The sequence below is a fragment of the Palaemon carinicauda genome, chromosome 1 (genome assembly GCF_036898095.1).
Source record: "Palaemon carinicauda isolate YSFRI2023 chromosome 1, ASM3689809v2, whole genome shotgun sequence".
Taxonomy (NCBI): Eukaryota; Metazoa; Arthropoda; class Malacostraca; order Decapoda; family Palaemonidae; genus Palaemon; species Palaemon carinicauda.
This window is the reverse complement of record NC_090725.1, coordinates 117,954,389-117,976,877: the sequence shown is the minus strand read 5'-3', so window position 1 is coordinate 117,976,877 and position 22,489 is coordinate 117,954,389. Positions and strand designations below refer to the sequence as shown.

Sequence of the window (22,489 nt, the reverse complement as noted above, 5' to 3'; positions counted from 1 at the left end):
TATCTGACCGTTTGCCTGTGGTACGACAGTCATTGTGACTGTGGGATGCTGATGAACATCCCAAGGAGAACTAATAAACTTTTCCGTCTTCCTTTTAGGTTGGAGACCCACCACTGCAGAGGACTTTCTTTCTGAAAGGATGCACCACTATTGGAGAAGCCCTTGTTCTCCGTGGTGGCCTCCCTAACCGTCTTTCCAACTATCTCGTTTGGCAAGAGATCTATACTCCAGACGTTGTAATATATCAGCTTCCCAGTGTCGTGTTTCACTGTAATAGAAGATTCCTTACTATTGTATAAGGCTTAGGATAAGTATGCTGGAAAAGAGTAGGAGAGACACATACGTGTGAATCCCGCCAGCCAATTGCTGCGACCTTTCTAACTATTGATTCTAGGGCATCCTCTTTAAGGAGGGTGGGGGGGAATGGAAAATTCTACCCCATAGGGATAGAGTAGCGTAAACAGAGCCTACATCCAGGGAATTAATAATGAGAATCAAAGAGACTGATGAAGAGTCAGCGTAAGAAAGGGGGGGATTCAGTCCCCAATTCAGGTAGGTCTCAGCAAAAGATTGTGCTTAGATGCACAGAGAATATTGGAAAACTATTCTATTGTATAGTTGTGTACCATAGATTTCTGTCTGTGGTATGATTCTATACTACAGATGTACAGGCTATTGTATACACCTATACAACCGGCATACTACCGTCAAGGCTAGTAGTTGGGGATAAGTCAACTGGCACAGTACTTCAGTACCGATATGGCTAACAGTTCTCCGGCATGTCAGTGACTCGCCGGTCGCCACCGGGACGCCGACAGATGGCACACCATCCTAGCCAACATTCAATGTGACTGGGTAGTGGTGAAACCTTACGCATAGCTGGCAGCCCGCCGAATCGACGGCGACCCCTCGGGCAGTTGGCGGTCCGCCGGTTGTCGGCGGGCTACCGACTGAAGGCACACCAATCCAGCCATTGACTTGGTGGTGACCAAGGGCATACACTGCTGGCTCTCGGCGGCAGAGTTAGATGTGGCAGTGAAAGGATCACCAATTTGCCAGTTACAACAGCGAATAAGTGAAATCTTCGGTCCAATTCCCGTAGAGTTTCCGTGTTTTCGCGAGTTCGTAACTGAACTGTGCCCTTTTGTTTTAGACAACACCTGAAACCAAACCAACCGTAGTTCGACAGCTGGAGACTGCCATCGTGTTTGCAATGGCAGCGAGGGGGGGTACCCTATCCCCACCTCCTTCCCTCGAACTAGAGTGGAGAAAGGAGGGATAAGGGACAGGATGTTGCACTTGAGGCAGCTGTAATATCAGTAGGTATGGTTCCGGAGAGATTTTAGAAACCTCACACCCCAATGCGTAAGTTGTTATGAGCTGTATCCCTAGATTCTATTAACTTGGGATTTTCGAGACCTTCAGACAATAAGGTCCGGCCTACTTACAGGTCTCAGAAGGGGTTGGGGGTTTGGAGATAATATTGCGGGGGCCATGAAACCTGCATGTATTATGTCCGTGAAAATACTCACTCTTAATCCTGCAGAAGACTATGACACATCATCTGGTGTTCCTCCTGTAAGGAAAGAAGAACAGAAATGAGTATTCAATTATCACACTGATAAACAATATGCCAAAGTCATCTTTTGACAAATAGCTTAGAACAGGAAGCTATAAAGGGATAGTGGGAGACACATACCTGTGTATCCCTTGAAAGGAAATGCCGTTACCTCCCCTCAGTATTAATCATAAGGAGATTCCTCCCACAGGGGAATTCCAACTAAAAGGGGTTCCAACACCTAGGTGTAGAGAAGTGTACAAGGCACTGTCCCTTTCTATACTTAACACTGTAAGGTAAGGAGGACTGACTTCTTAATCAGAGTATCAAAGGAATACCATTCTTTCGATACAGGAGCGGTACCAGCAGATGCTCGCACAAGGGTACACAAGATATGTAGAAATAACAACTATATAATCATACTATAGTTTTCTGTTTGCAGTATAAACTATACTGCAAATTACTGGCTACTGTATAATTATATATAATGTAGTTAAGCCAGTGTGCTGCCTATGTGGCAAGCATCTGACGGCACGGTCCATCTGGCGGCCAACTGGACTAGGAAAATAAGACATATATTTGTGTATCCCACCCAATCTATTTGCTGTGGCCTCCCTTACAATATTAAATCAGGGAGTTTCCTGATCAGGGAGACTCAGGGATAAGGGCTCTACCCTGTAAGGGTTAGAGGTGTCACACCACCAGCCCTTTACGAAATTTAATATTGTAGGGTAAATGAAAACTGATTTCAAATCAGAATATTGAAGAAATTTTATTCTATCAATATAGGATTGGGCTCAGCAAATTCCTGGGCAGGGATACCCAAGATATATTGGAAATAACTACTAGTATAATTTATACATTAGTTTTCCATTTGCCGTATATGCAATACTGCAAATATACTGACTACCTATATAGACATATACTGTAGTTCAGCTGGCATGTTGCCGTATTAGCTAGTTCTTGCCAGAACATCTAGCATGCTAGCTAAGAGAGAGAGAGAGAAAGCATGGAGGGAAGGCTACCTATTACTGTGTATGTATACAGTAATTAAGGATGTAAAAGTCTAATTTTACTGCCTTTTCCCAGAAAGAAGGTTCAAATGGAAGGGGAGAATGTAACATTCAGGCTTCTGTCCAGCCACAGTACTATTGCCGGCTTACCACTACAGGCCAGCCAAGTCAGTACCTATCTGTGCCGGTCTAGCCGGTCTACTGCCGGCCAGAGCAATACCCCGACAACAGAACTTGTGGCCAGCAGTCCAAGGGAGAACTGAAGAACCTTGGTGACAGAAGGGACTTCCCACCCACAGCTGTCATGGCCGCCAGTCGTCATGGCTGCCGACAGATGGAATGGCTAAGAACAGCGTGCATCCCCACCGGCAGTCGTCATCGCCGCCGACAGCTAGAAGCTGTCTGACCGGCTCCGGCAACCCACCGGCAACGGTAAGGTTGCAGGACGCCGGCTCAGGAAAGACCATGGCTCGGCCATCGTAAAAAACAGAGGGGGAGGGATAGGGTCCTATCGAGGTAAGGAAGGAGCCGGCAATGTTGCCGTACCTACACACCTTGAAGAAACTCTGTTTCAGTATCGGCACAATCCTAAGTGGCAGGAGAATCTTCTATTCTCCAGCTTAGGAGCTGCTAATACAGTAAAGGGGACGGCAGCCATGCCTTTTCCTCTCAAGGGAGAAACAGACTTCCAGAGCCGTGCCATCCTGCGAGTATAGGACTAGTCTACTAGGCCAAAGGGAGAAGGTGGCGGCATCATGCAACCACTTCAGGTGTAGCCTAGGGAGGGCTAGCCTCCTATGCTGGCAGGGGAGGCAATTCAACCCTGCCGGCAGACTGCCGACACAAGACTAAATACTCTGAGGTTCTGATCAAATCCCAAAACTTGCCATCTGCTGTTAAGGGATGAAACAGAAAACCCTAGGCCAATCATGCCTGAATTAGAAATTCAAGGCCGACGCAATAGGGTTGTAGTCTAAGGCTACTCTCAGAGGGAAGAGAGATTACCCTTAAATCTCTATTCGAGACGAGTAACGGCTATAACAATTCCAGGAGATATCAATCTCCGATGAATGATAACCGATACGCAAGGGTAACCAGGGAAATGACGAAAGTATAGGTTGTCTAGGCTAGGTTACCTAGGCAAGGCGAGATCTCGGATACCTAAATCACCGAAACTCTGACATATACGATCGACACAGAAAATGACAAACTAATAACAGAGTTTGTATTTTTCCTAACATACAAACCCAAATTCTTTACTATAGGAGATATCCTAGCGCGAGCTTGAAAATACGGCAGAAAAACTTAACAAGGTCGTTAACGACCGGGCCGGTAGGTATCCCCCTGTTAGGAGTGGGGGATTGCCGGCTGGTAGCTACTGAGTACCTTCAATCGGATTCTAGCTAGGACTATATTAGGGGGCGGTGACGGAGGGAAGATTTGAGTAAAGAATTCGGGTTTGTATGTTAGGAAAAATACAAACTCTGTTATAAGTTTGTCATTTGCTCCTACACTAAATACAAACCCTCATTCTTTACTATAGGCGACTTATTCTTGAGGTCAGGGTGGAGGAAGGGTTCTCTATACCTAGAGAAGATAGTCCTCAGACTAGACTCTAATAATGAACAATCTCCCATTAACTTTCTTTGTAGATCCCCAAATCCAGCATGACTGAAGGTTTGTAAATACGTAGAAACCAAAGTTTCAGCATGAAGAGGGTCGGGAGCAATACCAGGACCCTTTCATACAAAGGGTTCCCCTGACCTTGAAAAGGGGAACCCTCGTGACTACGAGCATAACTTATACCCTGTGATAGGAGTCAGATGAGTTTCATACCTTATTTCCATTGAAGAGTCCAGCCGAAACTGGTCACAGACTAGACTACCCAGATGGGAGGAAGAAGAAAGAGCAGAAGATAGATGGATGTTCTTCTAAAACCTAGTGTAACTCAGAATCCTCGATCAATGGCTACTGTCCCCTGAAAGGGCATAAAGGTAGTTACAGCACCTGCTGACCTGCCATAATAGGTCCTATAGAAAAGGTGTTTAGAGACCTATGTGTCACATCTGATAAATAGTGAGTGGTGAATGTAGATTGGCGCTTCCAGACTCCAGCTCTTAAGACTTGGGAGACTGAGAAATTCTTCTTAAACGCCAGCGAGGCAGCTACTCCCCTAACTTGATGGGCTTTGGGTTGAGCTGCCTCAGGGTCTCCGTGAATGGCTCTCGCAATAACTTTCTTGAGCCAGAAAGAGATGGTGTTGCGAGAGATTCTCTTCTTAACCTTGTTGGTACTGAGGAAGAGATGACGGAGACGTGGTCTGAAAGGTCTGGTGCGCTTCATCCTTAGCGCCCTGACCGGGCATAGTAGCAATTGGTCAGTATCCTGAGTTGCCCTATTGAGGCTGGAAAATTGAAATTCTCTAAACCTCTCATCGGCAGATGAAGGATTCTGGGTTTTCGCCACAAAACTTGGCACGAAGTTGAGAGAGACTTCCCCCCATCCTCTAGTATGGGTGACTTCGTAGGATAGACCGTGAAGTTCACTAACCCTTTTTGCCGAGGCCAGAGCTACTAGGAAGACGGTCTTAAGGGTGAGGAAGAAATCAGATGCCTTATTTAAGGGCTCATATGGAGGCCTTTAAGGAGCGTAAGACCAGGGACACGTCCCAAGGTGGTGGTGTAATCTCCAATAGGGGGAAAGATCTCTCAAAACCTCGAATCAACAAGGTGATATCTTCTGAGGTGGAAAGGTCAACTCCTCTCAGTCTGCAGATGAGGCTTAAGGCTGCACGATAGCCCTTAATTGCCAAGACTGAAAGGAGTTTCTCCTCCCTGAGGTAAACTAGGAAGTCTGCCACTAAAGGAAGAGAGGGATCGAGTGGAGACACGCCTCGCCTTCTACACCAAGCTGCAAACACTCTCCATTTTGCTTGGTAGAGGTTTGTGGAAGATTGGCGCAGGTGCCTGGACATGTGTTCAGCCACCTTTCCTGAAAAGCCTCTGCTTCTGAGGAGAGACTGGACAGCCTCCAGGTGTGAAGTTTCAGGGAGTGGATTCTCCCGTGGGGAATACCACTGTGTGGCTGCGTCAACAGACGGGGTTCTGGAGGCAGGAACCTCGGCACTTGAACCAGCTGGGAAAGGAGATCTGCGTACCACTCTCTGCTTGGCCAAGCCGGAGCTATTAGAGTTAGCTTGCAGTCCTGAGAGATCCTGATTTTGTTGATCACCTTCCTGAGCAGGCAAAAGGGAGGGATGGCATAAGTGTCCAGGTTGTCCCAGGAGTGTTGGAGGGTGTCCTGGATCGCTGCCTAATGGTCTGAAACTGGGGACCCGTAGCAGGGAAGCTTCGCATTCAGAGAGGTGGCGAACAGATCTATTGTGGGTAAACCGCACAAAGCCATTACTGTCTTCGCTACTCGAGGATCCAAAGACCATTCTCCACTCAGCACTTGGTGATGCCTGCTCAGCTGATCCGCCACGATGTTTCTCCGGCCCGGAATAAACCTGGCAGAAAGAGAAATGCTGTGGCTTTCTGCCCACTGGCAGATCTGGACTGCTAACAGACAGACGTCTCTTGCCAGAGTACCCCCTTGTTTGTTGACGTACAAGACGGCTGTGGAGTTGTCGCTCATCAGAACCACCTCTCGTCCGTGTAGATCTTCTACAAAGAATTTTAGGCCTTTCCAGGAAGCTAATAATTCTAGGTGGTTTATATGGAGAGACTTCTCTATCAGAGACCAAACTCCCGATGCTAATTTGGGGCCTAGGTGGGAACCCCATCCCCGTAGCGACGCGTCCGAAAAGAGTTTTAACTTCGGACTCGGGTTTTGGAGGGGAATGCCCTTTTGGGTGTTCTCTCTGGTCAACCACCAATGAAGATCCTGTAGCACCAGACTTGGGACCTCCACTGCCAAGAATGGGGAATCTGACTTTTGAGACCAATGGGTCTTCAGATGCCATTGGAGACTTCTGATTCTCAATCTCCCGACTGGAACGAGTTTCTCCAGGGAGGCAAGATGGCCCAGAAGACACTGCCACGACTTGGCTGAAGGTGGTAGTGGAGACAAGAGATGGGTGATGGACTGATCCAGTCTCCGAAGCCTGTCTTCCGACGGAAACATTCTCCCTGCCTGGGTGTTGATGGACATACCCAGATAGTTCAAGACTTGGGTCGGAGTTAAGCAAGACTTCTCTGCGTTTACAAGGATCCCCAGATCCTTGCAAAGACTCAGAAGTCTTCTCAGATGATCCAGAGCTAGCTCCTTGGACGAGGCCAGGAGTAGCCAATCGTCCAGATATCTTAGCTGACGAATTCCATGTTTGTGCGCCCACGAAGATACGAGTTCAAAGATCTTCGTAAAGACTTGTGGGGCGGTCGAGAGGCCGAAGCACAGGACTTTGAACTCGAAGATTCGATTCTGAGCCAGGAAGCGTGGGAATTTCCGAGATGTGCGATGGATTGGCACTTGGAAATAAGTATCTCTCAAGTCTACAGATACAATGAAGTCTCCTGGGCGTAATGCTTGGGTGACGGAAGCCGCTGTCTCCATTTTGAATGGAGTCTGCTTCACGAACTGGTTCAGAGTCGAAAGATCTATTACTGGTCTCCAACCTCCCGAGGCTTTCTCTACCAGAAAGAGGCGACTGAAAAACCCCGGAGAAGAGTCGGAGACCTCTTGAATGGCGTCTTTTAGAAGCATGCTCTGTATCTCCCGAGCTAGGGCTTGCTGTTTCCCGGGATCCCGAGGGACCTGAGAGGACGAGATCGGGGGAGGAATTAGAGGAGGAGGAGAGTCTATGAAGGGAATGCGGTATCCCCAACGAAGCACCCTTATGGTTCACTGCATGGCCCCCATAGCTTTCCAACTCCTCCAACTCCCCAGCAGGCACCCCCCTACGCATTGCGAGGGGGGAGTCGAGACCCTATTTCTGTCTAGGGTTCCTCCCTCTGCCTTTAGCCTTAGGAGGAGCCAACTTTCCTCTGCCCATAGGTTTGGGTGTAAAAGAGGGGCGGCTGGGGTTCTTGGCTGGCAGTGGAGATGCGGTTGTTGCCTTGGGTTGTGGAGTTGGCTGCTGTTGCTTTGGCCGAAAGGAAGCAGCCTTTTGCATTGCAGTGTCCTGCGTCTCCTTCCTCCAAGTCTCTAAGGTGGAGGAGACTGCTTGTCTAGAGAGGAGGAGAGGTTGTAAGAGATCAGAGTTCCTCAAATCAGATTTCTCAGATTTTCCGATGCTCCTATGCAGTCTGGAAACTACCGATTCCCTCCTTTTGAGAATCCAGTTGCCCCACATCGTTGCAGCTGTAGCAGTTAGAAAGTCCATTGTCTTGGCCCCAGCAGCCAGAACTTCCTGCAGAGGCTGCATGGAATTTTGGTTTGAAAGGTCCTTGTGACTTGCAAGGTAGCCCACTGTGCCAGACCATGTGTCAAACCAGGATAGTGCCTCTAGAAGAGACATTGACGCTGCTTCCATTGTCGAGGCTTCTGCTGCGGTAAAGGAGACTGGAAGGGAAGAGAGTCTCTCTGCAGAGCAGCCAGGTGTAAGCCTTGCTGTGAGGGGATCAAGTGTCAGAGGCGAAGGGTTGGCGTCTCTGACCTTGTAAAAGCGCCTTTGCCTCGAAAAAGGAAACTGCAGCATTTTATAAGATCCTTGAGACTTCAAGGAATTCGTTTCCCCCGAGACCGCCTGCGAGACCTTCCTCAGACGGCCTGCAGTGTGAATAGACCAGGGAAGTTCGATTCTGATCTTAGGGTTAGGTGGAGGACGACATAGTCTGTCTAAAGCTGGAGCGTCGGTATGACGAGGCGACAGGTGTAAATCTCCGAGACCTGAGATATTACACATCCTTCTTAGAACCTTCAGATAGGCGGACTCTAAGTCTTTTGATGGTAGTTCCACCGAGGAATCCTCAGGTCGTGCTAATTCCTCATGAGGGAGGGCGGTAGAAGCCCGAATGTCTGAAGGTAACGGCGAGGTAACATACTCCATTGCTGACAATCCAGAGGAAGGCTGAGCGCTGGTTGATGGCACCGCGCGCACAAGATCCTGCCTGGAAGTTGAAGGTTTAGGCGAAAGCGGTCGAATTAATGATACTGTCTCAATAAGAGAATGCGTTGATTGGCGGCCTGGCCTTTCACCTCTGTTCTCAGCTGAAGAGGAGAAGGGCTGAACCCCTGCGTCTTCTTCCGAAGTTCTCGCGAAGCCCATATTTCGTAATTCATTAGAAAGTACGGGAATGGGTGCTGTTCTGTCTGAAACACGAGGGCGCGGAGAATGACCTCGCGCGGAAATGTCCGGAGACTTGTGCGCTTGGAAGTTTGACGTACGGGAGCGCTCTCTCTCTGATGATACTAAGCGACGGCGAGAAGAAGTGTTCTCTCTCGCCTTCCCAGCGCGAGCTGAGCTCCTCGCGAATAAATGTGAAGGAGAGAAATCGCGCTCAGAGTGTTCTCTTCCCTTGGTTGCGCTCTGGGGACGATCAGATTTAACCTCGCCCCAACGGGAGCGCTTATTGCCCTTGAGAGAACTCTCTCGTGAAGAAGAGCACGAACGTCTCGTAGAGCTCTTCTTATAGCGCCTTGATGATTCCCCGCAAGAGGAAGATGATCGCGAAGCCGAACGATAGCGCGAGGAAGTATTCCTTTTATGTTTGTGACGAAAGCGCTTAACGTGTATCAGCGAGACATTTCGTGAAGAGATAGAAGGCGAGGAAGACCGAGAACGATGACGTCTCTTCCTATGTCGCCTCTCTCTCCGACGAGAACGTCTTGGTGAAGGAGAGTGAGCTCTCCTTTTCCTTTTCTCTCTCTCTCCCCTATTCTCTAAGGACGACGAATACGACGAGGAGAAGGAGGAGGAGGAATAACGATGATCACGCTTGCGACGTTGTTTCGTCGTAATGCAAGCGAGGAGCGAAGTAGGCTCTCCAGGAGCTGACGTTATTACCTTCGCTGACACTTCAGCGGCCGCCGATTGAGCTGTTGGGCTATCGGCGAGGTCTGGAACTCCCGAGGGTTCCAAAACAGAAGGGACCTGAGGTAAAACTGTGCCTGCGAGGAACTGGTGCCACACCTCCACCGAAGGAGAACCAGAAGTCCAAGGGCAGGCCATACCGCTCACACATTATCTGGAATAGAAGCGATAATAAAATTATTTCCGATGACGGACGATACTATCCCACTGGGGGGGCAACTTGATCCGCCTGCCCCGGGGGAATGGATGTTAAGTTAATGGTGCCGCTCTTCCTTGACTTCCCCCTGGAGGAAGGAGGCAAGGAAGAGTCTGAAGGAAGAGATCGAGGGGCCGAAGAAGAGGCCCGAGACTCCTTACCTTTCGACGGCAAACCTGGAGGTAACGAATCCTTCTTGGATTTCTTCATCTTCCTCTTCATGAACTTATCTCACTGCGTAGGCAACCATTCCTTACATACTTGGCAGGGGGAGCCTTCAGTACACCTATGACCTCTGCATGAAGGGCATAGGGAATGAGGATCCACCTCCGGTGGTGACATAAATGTGCCACAAGATTTTGGAGGAATCCCGGGATACTTTCTCAAATTAGAGGACATCACATCTAATTAAAGAGAAAAAAGAAAAAGTTAATGAAAAAAACACTTAAAGAAAGGCTAGTCTGCCAGTCAAACAAAAGCGGGAGCAGCGGTGTTACCACTGCGATGGCTAGAATTCGATTGAAGGTACTCAGTAGCTACCGGCTGGCGCAGTCCCCCACCCCCAACAGGGGGATAACTACCGGCCCAGTCGTTCACGACCTTGTTAAGGTTTTCTGCCGTATTTTCCAGCTCGCCCTAGAATATCTCCTATAGTAAAGAATGAGGGTTTGTATTTAGTGTAGGAACAAAAGGAAAATTATGCATATAAATATCTTTACATGTATAAAATGCCTAAATAGCTTTCACAATAATTTATCAATGCTATTTAAACCGGGATGTCGTTCTGCTAACTAAATAACATATGCCCAATGAGCGACAGCGCCTAAGGCGACACCAGTAATCGGCGTAGCTCCAAATCACAATAAATTACACTAATTTCATTGTGAGGCAGGAACTAAATAAACATATTGTAAAGAATGAATACTCAACTTTCTAGAGGATGAAAGAAGCTGAAGAATGCATAAAGATCCTTAGAAATCGATCGAAAAAGTCAGATCAACAGGGAACACCACAATAGTGAGGCGCTACAAATTAAGGAATGACCGCCAGAAGGAATTGGCGCGGTTGTGATACTCGATAGTAGTAGGGGAACTAGGGTAACCTCTGATGCGGCTACCCTTCTAATTCTGCCATGTATCCCCCTCGAAGCGTAAAGGCTATTCGGGGTGCAGATTGCCATGTGGCGTGTTAAGAATACGTCCCCTGATTACTGTATATACGATATCCTTGAGAGTAAATCTTAAGGGTACTCACGCCAGAAGTTAGAATTCTGTGAAACCTTTAGTTTGATTCTCTGGGAATATCACTGTAGTCATATATACCATTAGGAAGCTTCTAAAGGAATCTTCCATCAGGACGTCACGGCTTGAGCCCAAAAAAGCAGTTTTTCTCTTTTTATTATTATTATTTTTTCTACAAATATTCTTTGAGTTTTGAAAAATCTTGTATCGATTTCTTGGAAAAATTAATTTTGGGGACAAAATAAACTGACAAAATTAAAAAATCTCTAAAAGTTTACAAGAAAATTTATTTACCTTTTATTTGTTTTTTGTTTCATTGAGATAGGTGTGTTTCAATTTGTAGGTCAATAAGTATAGTTTTGAGAAATCGGTTAAGTTTCAGGAAAGATTTTTTTTCTCTCTGTCCATTTATTTGCTTGTTATACATTTTAATTGTTTTATGGCCAAGGCACGAGCCACCCATTGAGATACTACCGACAGAGAGTTATTGTGTCCCTTGACTGACCAGACAGTACTACATTGGATCCTTTTCTCTGGTTACAGTTCATTTTCCTTTTGCCTACACATACACCGAATAGCCTGGCCTATTCTTTACATATTCTCCTCTGTTTTCTTACACCTGACAACACTGACATCACCAAACAATTCTTACTCACTCAAGGGATTAACTACTGCAATCTAATTGTTCAGTGGCTATTCTTTAGCTATGGCAAGCAGCTCTTCCAGGAGGACACTCCAGAATCAAACCATTGTTCTCTGGTCTTGGACAGTGCCATAGCCTCTGTACCATGGTTTTTCACTGTCTTGGGGTAGAGTTCTCTTACTTGAGGGTATACTAGGGCACACTATTCTGTCTTATTTCTCTTCCTCTTGTTTTATAGTTTACATATGAAATATGTTCTTAAAATATTCTATTTTAATTGTTGATTACTTTTTTTGTAGTTTCCTTATTCCCTTTCCTCACTAGGCTATTTTCCTTGTTGGACCTCTCGGGATTAAAGCATTCTGCTTTTCCAACTAGGCTTGTAGCTTAGCAAGTAATGATAATAATAACAATAATAATAATGATAATAATAATATATCAGATTTATGTTATCTGTGATTATTACTTTAAGTATCTTGAATTAAATTTCATATATTTAGGATCCTGGTTCCCCACTTTCCTCTTGATTCATCTCGTTTTTATCTTTCTCTTATGGAAAGCAGATGATGCATACATTTTCTTGATCTTGGCACTGTTTCTTCTGAACAAAGATGTATTCAAACCCAAGCGAAATAAAGACATTACTGGAATATGGAAGCAAGTCAAAACATGGAAGCAATTGGAATTGTACATTTTACATCATCGAGTTCTGAGCCCCTACTGGCTGTCGGTTAAATCCCTCCTTCACTCACACACCTCTATGCTCTGAGCAGGAGAGCGCCTGTGCGCTAACACTGAGCAGGAGAGAACACTGCAGAAGGGCGCGCAGGGGAACCCTGACACGAAAGGGAAGAACCCCTGTGGGAGGCAACCCTTTGCCCCGAAGGGAGAGTTGTCCGTCGGGAGACTGATGTCCATCGGAAGACCGTTGTCTGTCCATCGGGAGACATGTCCGTCGGGAGACAGATGTCCGTCGGAAGACCGTTGTCCGTCGGGAAGACCGTTGCCCGTCGGAAGACGAGGTCAGACTGCTGTCCATCTGCAACAGGGGCGGAAGATCAAGAAGGAGTTGTAGGCTGCATAAACAGATTCAAAAAGGCGCCTCTTAGCACCCTTATACGGAGATGGGGGGCCCTTACGACGAAGCGGACGGTGAGCCTTACGGCGAAGGCGGCCAACAGCAACAACAGCAGAAGAGTCCTCCGAAGAGGAGTCTCTATGAGTGTACTCTCTCGCGAACGAAAGAGAAACACTTCGTAGAAGAGACTGGTCAGCCAGTGACCTAAAAGGAGCAATCCTCCGAAGAGGGGCTCCTGCAGTTGCCCAGCCCCTTGAGCGTAACTGCAGGTGCAACCGCTCAGCACCAAGAGCATAGTCGCACAAAAAAAAAAAAGGCAAGAGAAGAACCCCCCAAAGGGGAAAAACTCAAGCCTGGACAGGAAAAACTTCCCTCGGAAGGAAAGTTACCCATCCAGGGAGGCGAGCCTCCTGAGTGTTCTAAAATGAACTGGAGAGCTGCCCATCGTCACGGGAGTACTTCCAGGAGAAGGAGACACGCCCCTGACCTGACGAAGATCTATAGGGGAGGCAGCAACAGCCGAATCCCCAGGCCTCAACAAGACAGCTCACTCCGTTGTCACATTACAGAAACGAACTAGATCGGTAACTGTGAAAAATAAAACAAAAATCATTAGTACACATTCATTCCCCCGGGAAGGCTCCGAAGAGGAATCCCGAGGGAAAGGAACACAAGAATTACACAACAGGCACGTGTCCCCACAACCACTTACACTCACGGAAGGAGAGCTGTAATCAAAACAGAATTATAACAATTATAATTATGTAACTATGTAAATATGACAAATTCAAAGATAATTTGTATTTATCCTAACCATACAAACCTTAGCTATTTACATTGGGTTTACCTTTTAGCGCAGCTGAAATGGCGAGCCATTAGAATTTAACGAGGGTGTATTACCCCCGCGCTAGTTAGCGGGGGGGTAGGGGAGTGGTAGCTAGCTACCCCTCCCCCCCCTCACACACAGATGAATGCTCACTTTCACTTAGAGGTAGGACTTGTCTTGGGGGACAGGGCTGGCGGGCAAATATGTGTAAATAGCTAAGGTTTGTATGGTTAGGAAAAATACAAATTATCTTCGAATTTGTCATTTGTTCCGTAACCGAAATACAAACCACGCTATTTACATTGGGTGACTTACCCATTAGGTAGGGTGGAAAGTCCCCTGCCATACTGGCTTTGGCTTTACCCGGGGACTCAGGATCCGAGTGAGTCGCACTCGAGAAAAGGAGTCCCTGCACCTCACAAGTTCCTTGCTCCGCAAGGAACCGTGTGGCCTACATAAGCTTATGTGTGAAGGAAGAAGTGTGACCCGTCCTAAGCAGTTGACCTGGAGTTCCAGAAGGAACTCTGGGTTAGGACGTTCCCAATACCACCTCGTCAGGGTATGGGGGACGCGACAGTATTGACTCAATACTCGGAACACAAGGAAGCATGGTTTACCTGCAGATGTTCGAGGTCAGCTATGCAGAGACTAGGATGCTGCTTCCCCGTAGAGGGGATGATGAAGAAAGAAATAAGGGCCAGACATACTTCTTTCGTTCATGCAGACTAAAACCTGATAACAATGCCCTCAACCTTCTGCTACCTGTCCAAAAAGGAGCCTGAGGTTAGACCAGCTGTTGTGTAGCCACCACAGAGCGATAGAAAACGTATCCAGACTCCTGTGGGTCACGCCCTGCAGGAAGCGGGCTGCGAAGGTCATTAGACGCTTCCAGACTCCAGCTTGTAGCACCTGCGTCACAGAATAGTATTACTCGAAGGCGAGGGACGTTGCGATGTATCCAACATCGTGCTGTAAGGCGACGTGACGGGGGAGGGTCTGGAGACAGGTCGAGATGAATGTCCTTGAGTCCGGGCTGAAGAGGTATACTGGTGACTCTCCCCCGTGTCCTCCTTGTGCTCCCAAATCGGCTGCAATTGAGGACAAACTGCAGCTGTTCCCAAAGCTAACCTCTCGATTCCTTTACTGGCAAGAAAGAGAAGGTCTTGGGACATCAGATACAGAATGGAGACTCGAAATCTTGAAGGAATTGGACCGAAGGGCCGGGACCCCCAGATTCTGAGTCTAGCCAACAACTCAGGAGCGAACCTGAATGTTGCCTTCCCCTCTTCCTTAGAAAGGGCGGAGTCGTACGAGACCAAGAAGATTGCTTACACTGGCCGTGGCCAGAGTGAGCAGGAGACCCAAGGCGGAATACAATCCGAGGCCTGTCGTAAAGGGTCTTGAGAAGATCTCTTAAAGGACTAAAAGTCCGAGCCATGCTCAAAGTTGGAGGTCTTCCTCCGACTAGGGCAGGGACGATCGTAGCTTCGCATGAGCGAGGATAGATCCAGCGGGCAGGAAAAAGTTATTCCTTTAAGCCTGAAGGTCAGGGAAAGGCTGAGCGACAGGCTTCATTGCCGAGAGCGGAGAGGAGTTTCCTCCCGCCGAAAGGCAATAAGACCGTTATTGCTGGAGAAGAGGCCTCAAGGTAAGAGGTATATCTCCCACGGCACCAACCACCGAAGACTCTTCCCTTTGCCTGGAAGACCCCTGCGGATGACTATCGCAGATGACGCGACCTCCGTACCGCGACTGTAGCAGGTTGTCTCTTCTTGAGGAGGCGGCGTAGTGTCTCCAGGCATGAAGCCGAAGCGACGCCCCGGTTCAGGAGAGATGTCGCAGTGTGGTTGTTTGAGTAGTCTGCACCGTGGGAGAAGCTCTCCCGGGAGTTCCGTCAGGGGAAGCAGAGGGTCCAGAAACCGTTCAGCGCTTAGTCCCAGTGGAGCTCTCCCATTGAAAGGTTGATAGACAACCTGGTCTTGTTGAGACCCATTGTCCACAGACAAAAAGGAGGGAAGACGCAGGCGTCGAAGTTGTCCCACCATCACCGGAATGCATCTTGCCAGAGTCTCGGGGTCTGAGACTGGGGGGAAGAACAGCGGAAGCTTGAGGTTCCAAGCTGTCGCGATCAGGTCCCCCAGACCAGGACTTGCTGGTTACTCAAGGTCAAAGACCCCCAGGTACACTCTCTCTATGAGGCTCTGCTCGGATAGTCGGAGAGAACATTCCTCTGCCTGGAATGAGAGAGCCGATGGTGGTATTGAGATAATCTCAATCATCCCAGTATCTCTGCTGCAAGATGTGAAGGTGTGAAAATGCGTCCCCTGCTGGTTAGAACACGCCAGAATCATGAAGTCGACGCGCACGGGGCGACTCGGCAGGAGCTGTAGGATCTGTAGAGGGGCCAGACTACGGCCCCTAAGCCTGCCTGAATGATGGAGAGGTATCCTTCAGGTCTTGACCATAGGCCTGGACTGGAACATGCCCCCCCCCCTCTTTCCTTTGACGAGTCCGAGAACAGCATCAAGAATGTGGGGAAAGGACGAGAATATCCACTACCATCAAGAGGTTCCATAGGTCAACACCCATTGCAGGTCTAATAGTTCCGCTGGTCCCATAGGGGCCAGGAAGTCCGGTTAAACGTTGCCTGAAACCACCGGAACTTGGACCGCCCCACATGGAACTTATCCTGAGGCGACCGTTCAGACTATAGACGGGTCAATGAGGAAAGGAGAACTAGGAAATGTTCCAAGGTAGGGCTGAAAGCTCTGCTTGACTGAGAACAGGTACTGCGACTCTCCTCAGTCTTGCCACAGTCAACTGAAAGGAAGGCTCGGAGGATGTGGCAACAGAATCTGGCGTCCCCAGGTGGTCACCCATCCAAGTACCGACCAGAACCGACGTTGCTTAACCTCGCTGGACGGACGAGAAGTGGGGTTTCCAACGTGGTAAGGCCGTTGACTCAATATCATGGCCAGATACTCCAGATGTTGAGGCAGAAGAAGAGAGGGCTCCAAGCAAAATACCATGAACCCACACTCATGGTAAGCATCCGGAAGCTTGTCCCGGCGCTGAAGAAGGTCAAACCCGAGCCTACCGGAGTTGACCAGCCCTCCAAAAAGCAGAGGAGGCGGAAGCCTGCACCTGAGAGGCCATGAGGAAAGCAGGGAGAGTTCTCTGGGGAAAAAAACCTGCTATGCCACGGCGGGATAGCCACACTGCATCATAAGCAGGAATGCTTGCAGTCTAGGCTGAATTCGACAAGCTCCCTGGAAGATGGATGGAATGGAAACTGAAAGTACCCATCCTTCCGATCCAGGGTTTAAGGAGTCCTGTCGCCTCGTTACCAGTCTGATCGATTCTGCTGTTCTACGCTGGCCGAAGTTTGTTCGACAAACTTGATCAGGGCTGAGAGGTCGACTACGGAACTCCCCTCTCAGATCCTTCCTTACAAGAAAAGATCGACTGAAGAGGCCGGGGGTGAAGCCGTCGATGATCCTATGGAGGACCTTCGCCTAAGGTATGGATCATTCTGCCCAACCGGGCAACTCTTGCCGACACTATGGCATAGAGGTTCAGAGACACTGAATTCGCTGACAGAGACGGCAGGCGCGATATCCTTGGCTGATCACAGAGATTGTGCGGGAATGGGCATCGGGAAGCTGTCATCCGGATGAGTAACCTTAAGCATTCTCCCAGCGAGAAACCTGCAATCCTAGAGTTCGTGAACTCTGACGCTCCTTTTAGGACTATGCCCCCCAGGGGGAGCCTCCCGTGCCATCTGTTCCTGACAGGAGGAAACTGCAATTGGACACCTTGTCCCAGTTGTCGTAGCCGATAACTTAGGCCGACGTGGTTGAAAGAAAAGGGCGCTGGAGCCCTGCAGAGTCTGGAAGAAAGCGCCTTGCAGGAGTGAAAACGGAAGTCGATTTCCTCCGCACAGCCGCTGTCCAAGTCTCTGTCCTTGGGCACAAACAAACTCTCCTCAAGGATGGAAGGGTGTCTGAGGTCGTCGACCTCCAAAGATGAGACACCCGAAGGAAGCCCTCAGTCAGCGCGTCCAGATGGTACAACATCGAGCTTGTCCGCAAGTTAGATACTTAACGACGAAAGGCCAAGGTGCCTGAGCTCGAGAGGAGGAAAGTACCCATGATCTTCCTGTAGCTTCCTTGAACCAAACCTCGGGCCGTAACCGAGGAGGGAAAGGACCTGGTAAGCCCCCAGAGGAAGGGGTAAGCAGTCACCCCTTGGCCGATGGAGAATTCTCGAACGGAAAGCCCCCCGCCAAAAATCCTTCCAGGGAATGACGGGGAAGGGCTAACCCAGGTTCTGGAAAGAGGAGTGTTGCTCAGACCTCCCTGAAGTTTCTTCCTATTCTTGCAAGTGCCATGCTCTGCGTTGATTCGCATGCGGGCGAACATTGGAGAGCATGTGCGCGGACGCGCATGAGCGTAGACGTGCAGGCACGTGGGCGTGTGGGCGCGCAGGCGAATGATCGCGCGGGCGCGCAGGCAAGCGGTTGCGCGAGCGAACGGTCGCGCGGGCATGCAGGCGAACGGTCGCGCGGGCATGCAGGCTAACGGTCGCGCGGGCGCGCAGGCGAGCGGTCGCGAGGGTGGGCAGGTAAATGAGCACGAGTCCGAGGCGGCAAGCGCAAGCGTTAGTGCGACGGCGAGGAAGACCGCTGGCGATATTGATCAACAGGCGATCGGTGGTGAGCTGGTGAGCGCTAACGCGCAGGATGGCGATAGCGCGTTGTGGCATGTCGACGCGTTGGCGAGCAGCATGCGCAGGTGAGCGATCGCGTGATGGCGAGCAGCATGCGCAGGTGGGCGACCGCGCGATGGCGAGCAGCATGCGCAGGTGGGCGACCGCGCGATGGCGAGCAGCATGCGCAGGTGGGCGATGGCGAGCTAGTAGCTGGCGAACCATGTTCCTTCAGAAGTGTTGGAGAACGTTGGCGTGCCGGCTGTAACACACGCGGGCAATCCGGAGATCGCCGAGAGACACGTGATCGCTGACGTGTAGAACGCTGTTGAATAGGCGATACTAAAATCGCCTGTGCGCGCTGGCGAGCAGGTGAACGCTGGCGAGCAGGTGATCGCTGGCGAGCTGATGATCGCTGACGAGCAGAAGGCAACGCGTGGAAGCCTGCGCATAGAAGAAGAGTCCTTGACCCAGACCTGAACCGAAGTTCTAGATCGCGAGGGCGAAGGTGGGCACACAGGGCGCGTAACAGGAACCAACAGGAACAGCAGGGATGATCATCATGAGAGAGCTGACGAACAGGAGCGCGCTGGCGAAAGGAGAGCGCTAGCGATCAGGAAGCGCTGATAAGCAGGAGAGCGCCTGTGCGCTAACACTGAGCAGGAGCAGGAGAGAACACAGCAGAAGGGCGCGCAGGGGAACCCTGACACGCAAGGGAAGAACCCCCGTGGGAGGCAACCCTTTGCCCCGAAGGGAACGTTGTCCGTCGGGAGACAGATGTCCATCGGAAGACCGTAGCCTGTCCGTCGGGAGACTGATGTCCGTTGGAAGACCGTTGCCCGTCGTAAGACGAGATCAGACTGCTGTCCATCTGCGCCAAGGCGGAAGATCAAGAAAAAGGAGTTGTAGGCTGCAAACGGAGATTCAAAAAGGCGCCTCTTAGCACCCTTATAGGGAGATGAGAGGCCCTTACGACGAGGCGGACGGTGGGCCTTACGGCGAGGGAGGCCAACAGCAACAGCAGCAGAAGAGTCCTCCGAAGAGGAGTCTCTATGAGTGTACTCTCTCGCGAACGAAAGAGAAACACTTCGTAGAAGAGACTGGTCAGCCAGTGACCTAAAAGGAGCAATCCTCCGAAGAGGGGCTCCTGCAGTTGCCCAGCCCCTTGAGCGAAACTGCAGGTGTGACCGCTCAGCACCAAGAGCATAGTCGCACGAAAAAAAGGCAAGAGAAGAACCCCCAAAGGGGAAAAACTCAAGCCTGGACAGGAAAAACTTCCCTCGGAAGGAAAGTTACCCGCCCAAAAAGGCAAGCCTCCTGAGAGTTCTAAAATGAACTGGAGAGCTGTCCGTCATCACGGGAGTACTTCCAGTAGAAGGAGACACGCCCCTGACGAAAATACAAGGGGGGAGGCAGCAACAGGCGAATCCCCAGGCCTCAACAAGACAGCTCACACCGTTGCCATATTACAGAAACGAACTAGATCGGTAACTGTAAAAAAATAAAACAAAAATCATTAGTACACATTTATTCCCCCGGGAAGGCTCCGAAGAGGAATCCCGAGGGAAAGGAAACAAGAATTACACAACAGGCACGTGCCCTCACAACCACTTACACTCACGGAAGGAGAGCTGTAATCAAAACAGAATTATAACAATTATAATTATGAAACTATGTAATTATGTAATTTAAAAATGAATGAACACTAAAGAAAGAACGAAAACCCCGAAAGGAATCGTTCTACAAGCTGAAAAAAACAACTACAATTAGATTCATAAACTAATTGAGACAAACGTACGGCGTAGCAACCCCCCACACGGAAAGGAAGCTACAAGGGCGTAGTAACAGGTAGTAAAAGGGTGAACGACCTCAAGAGAGAGAGAGAGAGAAAGACCGAAGTCAAACTCGATCGCAACCCATAAAATTACGCCGTGGTGGCCTAACTGCCGAGGACACCACGTAGATATCGTACACTACACACACAAATCTGAAAAGGAAACTTACTGATTTCTATACTCAAATATATATACAAACATGAAAACATGTTTACATATATATTGAGTAAAAGAAAAGTAAGCGATTAAGTAAAGACAAAACAAACAATGGTTGCCAAGAGAGGACCAAGACAGAGACGTCTGTCACAGTCCGAGCCAAAAGTGAAAGTGAGCATTCATCTGTGTGTGAGGGGGGGAGGGGTAGCTAGCTACCACTCCCCTACCCCCTGCTAATGGCTCGCCATTTCAGCTGCGCTAAAAGGTAAACCCAATGTAAATAGCGTGGTTTGTATTTCAGTTATGGAACAAATGTAATTTAAAAATGAATGAACACTAAAGAAAGAACGAAAACCCCCGAAAGGAATCGTTCTACAAAGCTGAAAAATTAACAAATACAATTAGATTCATAAACTAATTGAGACAAAACGTACAGAGTAGCAACCTCCCCACACGGGAAGGAAGCTACAAAGGTGTAGTAAGTAACGTAGTAAAAGGGTGAACGACCTCAAGAGAGAGAAAGACCGAAGTCAAACTCGATCGCGACCCATGAAATTACACCATGGTGGCCTAACGCCGAGGGCTCCACAGAGATATCGTACACTACACACACAAGCACAAACTCTGAAAAAGAAACTTACTGATTTCTATACTCAAATACAGTGGTACCTCTACATACGAATTTAATTCGTTCCACAACCTACTTCGGATGTAGAAAATGTTCGGATGTAGAAACGAATTTTCCCATAAGAATACATGGTAACTCATTTAATTCGTTCCTCAGCCTAAAAACCCATAATAAATCCTTAATAAATGGCTACACATAATTACACATAACAATACTATAACTGCATAATATGAAAGAAGCATGTAAAAAAGATAATTATAAAGAAATAATGAATAAAAAATGTGTTTTATTGCCACTTTACCTTAGAGACAGGCCAACGCAGGTGTAGGATTTGCTACGCCAGGAAAAGACGGACGATCGGCGAGAAGGTAGACATGGTGTTAACATGTTCTTTAAATAAATACTCTCTCTCTCTCTCTCTCTCTTGTTCTTCTTCACTGTTAGTGTTAGAGACGTCTATTAATTTTTTTTCTGAGAGAGAGAGAGAGAGACAAAAATGTGTTGTGTACATATGATTTTTAACAGCGTTAACGAGTTGAAAGACAGTTAAATGTAACAAAAAAAAAAACAATATCAGCGAATCTGAATTCCTTTATTAACTAAAACAAATATTGATACAAACACACTTGTGTGCGTATGCGCAAACACACACACACACGCACGAGGAGACACGATCGGCGAGGAGGTAGAGATGGTGACTGCGATAACATACCGTAACTTACACTACGGAAATTTTAATCTAACTTAGCTTATTTATTTTTTTTTTTTATTTTTATATTTCATATTTTTTATATATTTTTTTTATTTTTTATTTTCATCACTTTCAGTGACGAGTTACGGTATGTTATCGCAGTCGCCATCTCTACCTCCTCCCCAACCGTCTCTCTTACTGCGTAGCAATTCTTGCACCTGTGTGTGTGTGTTTGTGCATACGCACACGAGTGTGTTTGTATCAATATATGTTTTAGTTAATAAAGGAATTCAGATTAGCTGTTATTACTTTCTTAGTTTCATTTAATTGTTTTTCAACTCGTTGACGCTGTTAAAAATCATATGTACTCTAAACACATTTTTGTTTAATCTCTCTCTCTCTCTCTCTCTCTCTCTCTCTCTCTCTCTCTCTCTCTCTCTCTCTCTCTCGGAAAAAAAAATAATAGACATAGACGTATCTAACACTATAACAGCGAAGAAGAACGAGAGAGAGAGAGAGAGAGAGAGAGAGAGAGAGAGAGAGAGAGAGAGAGATTTTATTCAAAGAACATGTCAATGCTATGTTTAGAGAGAAACAGAAAAAGAGAGAAGTCTTATTTACAAGAGCTTGTTAATGCTATCTTGGTTTTCTTTGCTTCACTTTTTTCTTTCTTTCTGTTCATCACGCTGGCCCTTCTCACAAATGATCGTTGCCAACAATCTCTTTGTCCTTTATCCCTATCAACAGAAGGCGTTCTATCTCTTTCAGGGTATTGCTAAGGTGTCTTGTAATAATGGTGATCCCCTTCCATGGTTATTTGCTTTAATGGCTGCCTTCAGCTTGATGATCCTCGAGATCATTGGCCTATTCCGGCCATATTGTTTAGCCATACAGTATCACTCACATGCACACTGCTCTCATGTTTTTCTATAATTTCTTGCTTC

The 22,489-nt window shown here is 48.2% G+C and overlaps 1 protein-coding gene and 1 pseudogene across 1 annotated transcript in view; both read right to left on the bottom strand.

The window, feature by feature from the left end:
- LOC137651178 (proteasome adapter and scaffold protein ECM29) overlaps nt 1-22,489 on the bottom strand; it is a 439,426-nt gene that overhangs the window by 410,018 nt on the left and 6,919 nt on the right. The window lies entirely within an intron of this gene.
- On the bottom strand, nt 16,372-16,490 carry LOC137658913 (5S ribosomal RNA; annotated as a pseudogene).